This window comes from Vombatus ursinus, unplaced genomic scaffold (assembly GCF_900497805.2).
Source record: "Vombatus ursinus unplaced genomic scaffold, bare-nosed wombat genome assembly UNPS02014807.1, whole genome shotgun sequence".
In the NCBI taxonomy this organism is placed as follows: Eukaryota; Metazoa; Chordata; class Mammalia; order Diprotodontia; family Vombatidae; genus Vombatus; species Vombatus ursinus.
The window spans coordinates 33,392,868-33,400,582 of record NW_020954585.1 but is presented as its reverse complement, the minus strand read 5'-3'; the positions used below and the strand labels follow the sequence as shown (position 1 = coordinate 33,400,582).

Genomic DNA, 7,715 nt, shown 5'->3' with positions numbered 1-7,715 from the left:
AAGTGGTTAGCTACATTTTAGGAGTTCTCCTTTTTCATTTTTAATTGATCTTTTCAATTCCTGTTCAGTAATCCCCAGATATATATCATATTTAACTTTTAAAAATTTTATTCAGATACTGAAAACTTTTTCTCCTGGTTTTATATATATATATATATATATATATATATATATATATATTTGTTTTCTGATTTTCTTTTAGTTAGATTTATCTAGATCTGGAAAGGGACACACTAAAGGTCTCAACTATTATAATTTGATGTTTATTTCTCCCTGTAATTTGATTAGCTTTCCCTTAAGTGGTTAGATGTTGTGCCATTTAATGAATATATAATATTAACAATAATGAGAACTAATGTTTATGACACTTACTATGTGCTAGGCACTGTGTTAAGCACTTTAAATTATTATCTCATTTGATCCTTACAATAACCCTTAGAGGTAAGTGCTATTATTATCTCCATTTTATAGATGAGGGTACTAAGGCAAACAAAGGTTAAGTGATTTGCCCAGAGTCACTTGGCTAATAAGTGTCAGAGGTTAGATTTGAACTCAGGTCTTCCTTGTTCATCACTTTTAATTATTGTTATTATTATTTACTATCTCCCCTATTAGAATGTTAACTCCTTGAGTTCACAGGAACCATGTTTTTGCCTTTCTTTGTATCTCTATTACTTAGCTCAGTGACTCACACATAATAAATGCTCAGTAAATGTTTTCTGATTATTTACTTTTTACTTGTCTGAGATCATGATTGCCACCCCTACTTTTCTGGAATGCTTCAGGCATAATAAATTCTTCTCTAGCTCCTCATTTTTACTGTGGAAATTCTTTGTATTTCAAGTATGTGTCTTATAATATATAATTGTATGGTGCTTTCTAATCCCTTCTGGCATCTTCCTCTATCAATGGACAACTGTGTTTCCCTCTATTGGAGTTATAATCAGGAATACAGCCCCATAGAAACCAGTAGTAATGGTAACTTTGAATGTGAACTTGGTGGGAGAAATGCTATGTAGGAACTGACCTAAATTGTAAACCTAATCTCCCTCTCCCCTGTCCTAAATGGCATAGAAGGGTCATGCCTCTGAGACTTTGGGGGAAATGTTTATATGTTTGTTCTTACTACATTGTTAAGTAATATCCTTTGTAAAAGCTACTTGGCAATAAGTGGTTAACTGGAACTGAGGTTAGGGGAACATGAGCTTCAGCCAACTGCAGAAAAAAGAGATATCTACAAACTCCACAGAATACTCTAATATTCTGAAGGGTAGATGTAGCCTGCTTGATCCTGAGAGTGTGGGGCCAGAGAACACATTTTACACAGGAAAGAAATACAAAGCTACAGGGATAGTATAGTGATGGATTAGGCAGCTACCATGGTGACTGGGGTAGGGGAGCAGGGAAGAGAAATGCTCTCTCTTCTTCACTGAAAGTCCAAGGAAAAGGCTGCTTGAGTTCCAAGTGCCATGCTCAAAAGAGGGAGGGAGAAAGCCCAAATTTTTCTCCTTATTGCCTACTAAATAGGTGTCGTTTTCTGGTTCAGTCACCAATCATCTTTGACACAGTCCAAATCAAAAAGACCAAGGAACTAATTAAGAATTTCTGAGCCTTTCATATCATTTAGTGAGGGACCAAAAGCTGTGTCCCACAGAAAAAGGTCAAATACCCATGCTCTCCCATTATATGCTTTGGTTTCTTTGGGATCAGTTGATCATCTTTCTATATATTACATCTGATTTATCAGAATGTGTGGCACTCTGGAATGAAATATTTGATGAATAGAGCAAAATAAGCATGGAATTTCATTTACTGACTAGAAATTTAGAGCTAAACTTCCTTTTTGAAGAAAAGACAGAAGAAAGAACTCAGCAATGAGAAAAAGTTGGAATTGGTCCAAAATGCTGAACTGAAACAAAAAACTACCTAGGGAAAATTCTTGCAATTATATAATTTTTCCTTGGGAAAGGGTTTAATATAGAAGTTACTATTTGGAGGTTATATTCATAAGATGATGCTCAATAAATATTTATGTTATTTGTAGAATTAGATTTTTATTTTTTAGGAGATCATCCAGATATCATTTGACTATCAAACTTAAGTCTTCCATTGTCCAAAGTATCTTGGAAATCTACAGGATGTGGGTGCATAAACTCTTTTGGATATCTACAGTTTATGTGTGCAGGAAGCATGTATGCATGTGCATATGTGGTTTTGTAGAAGTATTTTTCCATATATGATTAGATTAATATTTTGGTATATTCAAGAAGACTGCATTGCAGATTGAATCTCAAGTATTTTTATTAGTGTTCCTTGTTTTGTGAGAAAAAAGGAAAATGCCTATTTTCCCTTGGGTTGCGATATAATAGCGTTTTTCTTTGTTATCCTTTTGGTTGGCTACTCCAGCACATCACAGCATTAAATAGCCTCCATAGAAAAGGTCACTTTTCCCCCTTATCAAAACATTTCTGTGCTGTTTTTGTTCCCAGGAGTACACATAGAAAAAACAATCAATAAAAGAACATCACATAACACTTTGACTTACCTTTGAGGAATAACCATTAGGTCAACATGCTTTGCCAAGCAGACTTTTACAACCAATCGTTTTCCTCATAATGGCATTTCCTAATCACTGGGTAGAAATATCTTCAATTGCAATAATAGAGCTCAGTCAGTATCTTTAACATCCTTCTCAGAACTATGACCTTAACATTTTCTTTTTCCTTAGGGATTTCTTTATTATGTAACTGAAATGGTTCCCAGTTACAATTCTCAATGTTTCAGGCTAAAAGAAAGTTTCACCTGCTTCCACTGCTGGATCAGCAGTGGAACAGTCCATCGATATTCCATTTTACCTGTCATTTTTTTTTTTATTTGCAGATGTTTATATGTTTTAAAGTTAGAGATCCAAGTGGGAGATTTATACTCAGTAGTTTTATTTGGCTACTTATCTCTAGAGTTCAAGACTTTTTACAAGGCTGAGAATATTACTCTTCACATCTCATTAAAAATGTGTAAGGAATTTTACCCCCATTTTCTAGTTAAGAGAAATGAATCAAAGAGTGTAGGGTTTTACCCAAGGTCTTGTGAATAAATAATAGTAAAAGAATGAATTTTATGAATAGCTATGAGGCAATTAAGAAGGAAAAGATTGTAGGAAATAATTATTCGTTGAGTTGTTTTTCAGTCATGTCCAACTCTCCATGACCTAATTTGGGATTTTCTTGGCAAAGATACTGGAGTTGTTTGCCATTTCCTTCTCCAGCTTATTTATAGATGAGGAACTGAGGCAGACAGGGTTAAGTGACTTGCCCAGGGTCAAATAGCTAGTAAGTGTCTGAGGCTGGATTTGAACTCACAAAAAGGAGTCTTTCTGACTTTTTGGCCCTGTATTCTCTCCACTGTGCCACCTAGCTGCCCTAAGAGCTTATTATAGGTAGATATTATTGTTGATATCTTAGTAGTCAATAAGCCAACAACTAAAATGACTTAGAAAAGTGCAACATGAAGGTATTGTATTTTAACAGTAATGGGCGTGGGGGAGGGAGGTTGGCTGGGCTGCCTGGGTGTGGCAAGCACAGGCTCTGGGGCCCTGCTCCACCTTCATTCAGGAGCCACCTGGATTAGGGGCAGTGGTGGTTGGTGTGAAGCAAAAGCATCTAGATGATCATGGAGATCCAGAAGAGGTGGATGCTGGCAAGGAATCCCAGAAGTAGGCCCCCTCTTCCAGTCCAACCTATGCCAGATCCTACTGTGCCTTTCACTGGACAAATTCCAGCTAGACCCACCTAGCCTCCCATAGCAAGTGCTCATCACAAACACCCTGCACCACATCAGGGAAAAGATGAACTTAGAGGGGCCCAGCCCCACCCCAGGGACCCAGATTGGAGCTACTTTTACCCTTAACAGCTCAGTTGATCAACAATTTCCTCAGAAAGCTGGAGGTAATCCTGGGCTTAAGAGCCACACAAGATTTCTGTGAGCCCCCAGAATTGAGTTGTAACCCTACCTCTCTCCCTGACCTGTTGGGTGACTACATGCAAATACCTTGCCCTCTTGGGGTCTCGATTTCTCTGTCTGCAGAGTTGAGGAGCCTACTATGGAGAGCTTTGAGATCATGAGTGACAGGTACTTTAGAGACCTGGTTCCCAATGACTTCTTCCCTGACATTGACACCCCACATGGGAAAAGAGATCTTTGGTCCTCAGCTTATGCTTTGGCTCTTTCTTTGGGGCAATTGGCTCCCTAGGCAACCTGGAGCTGATGGGACTGACTAAACTGGACCAAATCTTGGAAATCATCAAGGAGTCAAATCCCCAAGCTAGGACCCTGAACCCTTACCTTCAGATATTTGTTTCCCTCTGCAGAGTTTCAGGAAAGTGGTCTCCAAAGATTTCATATCTCAGGAACCTGGGGTGAAGCTTCCTAATGACATGGGAAAGCCTCACCTTTTCAGGTCTTCTGCTTTGGCCTCAGTGTCTGCTGATGGCAGAACAACTAAACATATTTCACTTTCTTAATGGCTCAATGGAACTCTGATTCCCATGTCTTCATCCTCCCACAGCTAGAGCTGCTGTCATAGAATCCTTCTTCTCTGCCAGTGCTCAATCATGAGGCTTACCATCTCTACCCTCTCACCCTGATTGGTCTAAGGTGCAATGGGGCCAAGCATTCTTGGGCTGTTGCTCCCACCCCAATTGGCCTTTTATGTCTTCTATGAGCCTGGTCCACAAGTGCTTCTTGATTTTTCCCCTGATTTGGCTTCTTGGATGAAGAAGCTGGCCTCAGGGTTGAGTAACTGTCTGGGAGAATGAAGGAGCAAGGCAGGGTTGAAGGCCAGGAGGCCTGGGCCTCTGGGGAGACAAAGCCCAGATGGACAGGAGGAGGGCTCCACCCAACTCCTAAGGTTGACAGGTATAGAAACAGTCTGAATTTGTTTCTTCTCTGCTCACTCCCCCGCAACCCGAGTGCCTGGCCATAACTATGAGCCCCTCTTCTTTGTCTGCCCCTCCCCCCTTTGTCCTTGTTCACCCCCATTTGCACCCAAAGTGACCTTGATGAAGTGCAATAGGGAAAAAGGAATCTTCAATCGTGATAACTTTTTTTTTTCTATTTTAAAAAGGCCTGTTTCACCTGGTTTTTATGAATAAAACTTTCAAATTCTACTCTCCTTTAGTAATGGGTAAATCCACTAATATAAACTAAGTTATAACTGTCATCATTATAATGCTTCCAAACAGGAAGATTTATAATGTCATTTCATAATTTAAGCACAACTACTTTTGAGACTTCCTGGAAGCCTTATTAACTAAATGTTGACCTTAATAGTCAATCGTGAGCTAAGACAGAGTGAAAAATGCCCATTAATAATTTTGGCAAATTGAAAGTCTGACAACTGGAGAATATTTGAAATGTAAATAGATGAATATTGCACTTTCATTCTCATTCAGGAGTAGACTTATATAAATTTGATGTGATTTTTGGTCAGAAATAAGTGGCATTTAGTTATAAGTAGGGATTTGATTGATTACGTGTTCTGAGAGGGACCCCTCATCTCATCTCCAAAATATACATTGCACAATAAACATTTTCTGATTCAATTCAACAAGCAATTATTTAGTATCTACTGCTTGCCAGATACTGTGCTAGACACTAGAGATACAAAGAGAAAAATGAAATAGTCCTTGTCCTCAAGGAACTTACATTTTACTTGAAGGCAGAGAACAACATGTATATGTATATGCAAACTATATACAAAATAAATACTAATAATTTGAGGAAAGGTGAAGATTCTAACAGGTAGAATCAGAAAATTTTTTCTGTAGCATTAGGTGCTTAGTAGATCTGGGCTTTGTGGGTTTTGTTTTGTTTTGTGGAATAACACTTTACATTTGCATTTGTTTTATACTTTAAAAAATGATTGCAAATGGTGATCAATAGAACCAAAGAATTTCAGGAGACCTCAGGGTCTTTCATATATTCATAATCCTATGAATATATGAAAAATTACTGCTTTTATGTGTTCCAACCTACAAAACATTGACCACTATCAGTAATGATTGAATCACAGTTCAATTCAATTCAATCAATATTTATTAAGCACATACTATTTACAAATAACTGAGGAAAAAAGGAAAGCAAAAGGAAAGCAAAAATAAGAAAGGGAAGGCTATATCCAGCTGAATTCAGAATTCCAAAGAATAGCAAGGAAAGATAAGGTTTTGTTAAGTGAGTAATGCAAAGAAATAGAAGAAAATAATAGAATAGAAAAGGCAAGAGATCTCTTCAAGAAAATTAGAGATAACAAGGGAAAGTTTCATGCAAAAATGGGTGTGATAAAAGACAAAAATGGTAGGGATTTAACAGAAACAGAAGAGATTGAGAAGAGGTGGCAAGAATGCATGAAAGAAATATACAAGAATGACGTTGTCATCTCCAATAACTACCATGTTGTGGTCACTGATCTAGAACTAGGCATCTTGGTCAATAAACTGAAGTGGGCCTTGGAAAGCATTGCTAACAATAAAGCAAGTGGAGGTGAAGGAATTCCAGTTGAGCTATTTAAAACCCTAAGATATGATGCTGTTAAAGTTCTATACTCAATATGCCACCAAATTTGGAAAACACAAGAGTGACCACTGAATTGGAAAAGATCAGTTTATGTTCCCAAACCTAAAGAAGGGCAATGCTAAAGAATGTTCAAATTGCCAAACAATTGTGCTCATTTCATATGCCAGCAAGGTTATGCTTAAGATTCTGCCAACCAGGCTTCAGCAATATGTGAACCAAGAATTACCTGAAGAGCAGACTGGTTTTTGAAGAGGCAGAAAACTAGAGACCAAATTGCCAGCTTTCACTGGATTGTGGAGATAGCTAGGGAGTTCCAGAAAAACATCTGCTTCTGCTTCATTGACTACACTAAAGCCTTTGACTACGTGGATCACAACAAAATGTGGTAAGTCCTCAAAGAGATGGCAGTACTAGATCATTTTCCTTGTCTCCTGAGGAACCTGTATGTCCCAAGAAGGAACAGTTTGAACCGAACATGGAACAATTGATTGGTTTAAGATATAAAAAGGAGTATGACAAGGCTGCATATTATTACCTTACTTATTTAACTTATATGCAGAATACATGATGTAAAATGCCAGACTAGATGAATCAAAAGCTGGAATTAAGGTTGCTGGGAGAAATATCAACCATCTTAGATATGCAGACAAAACTATTTTGGTGGCAGAAAATGAAGAGGAATTAAGATTAACTCTCATCCTCTTGATGAGAGTGAAAGAAGAGAGTATAAAATTCGGCTTAAAGCTGAACATCAAAAGAAGCTAAGATCTTGACAACTGGTCCCTTCACTTTCTGGTAAATAGAGGGAGAGGAAATGGAAGCAATGTCAAATTTTATATTCTTGGGGCAGCTAGGAGGCACAGGTCAGGTACAGATAGTCCATGTGAACATTTGGGGTGGATTCTCTAAATTTGTGCATCCTGTGTTTATTTTGACCTGTTTCAATTCTGCTTTGCTCATAGAACACAGCATCATCTCTGATGTGGGCATCCCATGCTGAGTGGTCCTATGCTACTGTCTCCCAAATCACACAATCAATTCCAAAGTTCTTAAGAGAGACCTTGAGAATGTCCTTGCATCGCTTCTTCTGATCACCATGTGAACACTTGCCCTGTGTGAGTTCTCCATAAAAGAGTCTTTTTGTT

The 7,715-nt window shown here is 38.0% G+C and overlaps 1 pseudogene; it reads left to right on the top strand.

Moving 5' to 3' along the window:
- The first annotated feature begins 3,504 nt into the window (after positions 1-3,504).
- On the top strand, positions 3,505-4,419 carry LOC114052141 (annotated as a pseudogene).
- Positions 4,420-7,715: the final 3,296 nt, after the last annotated feature.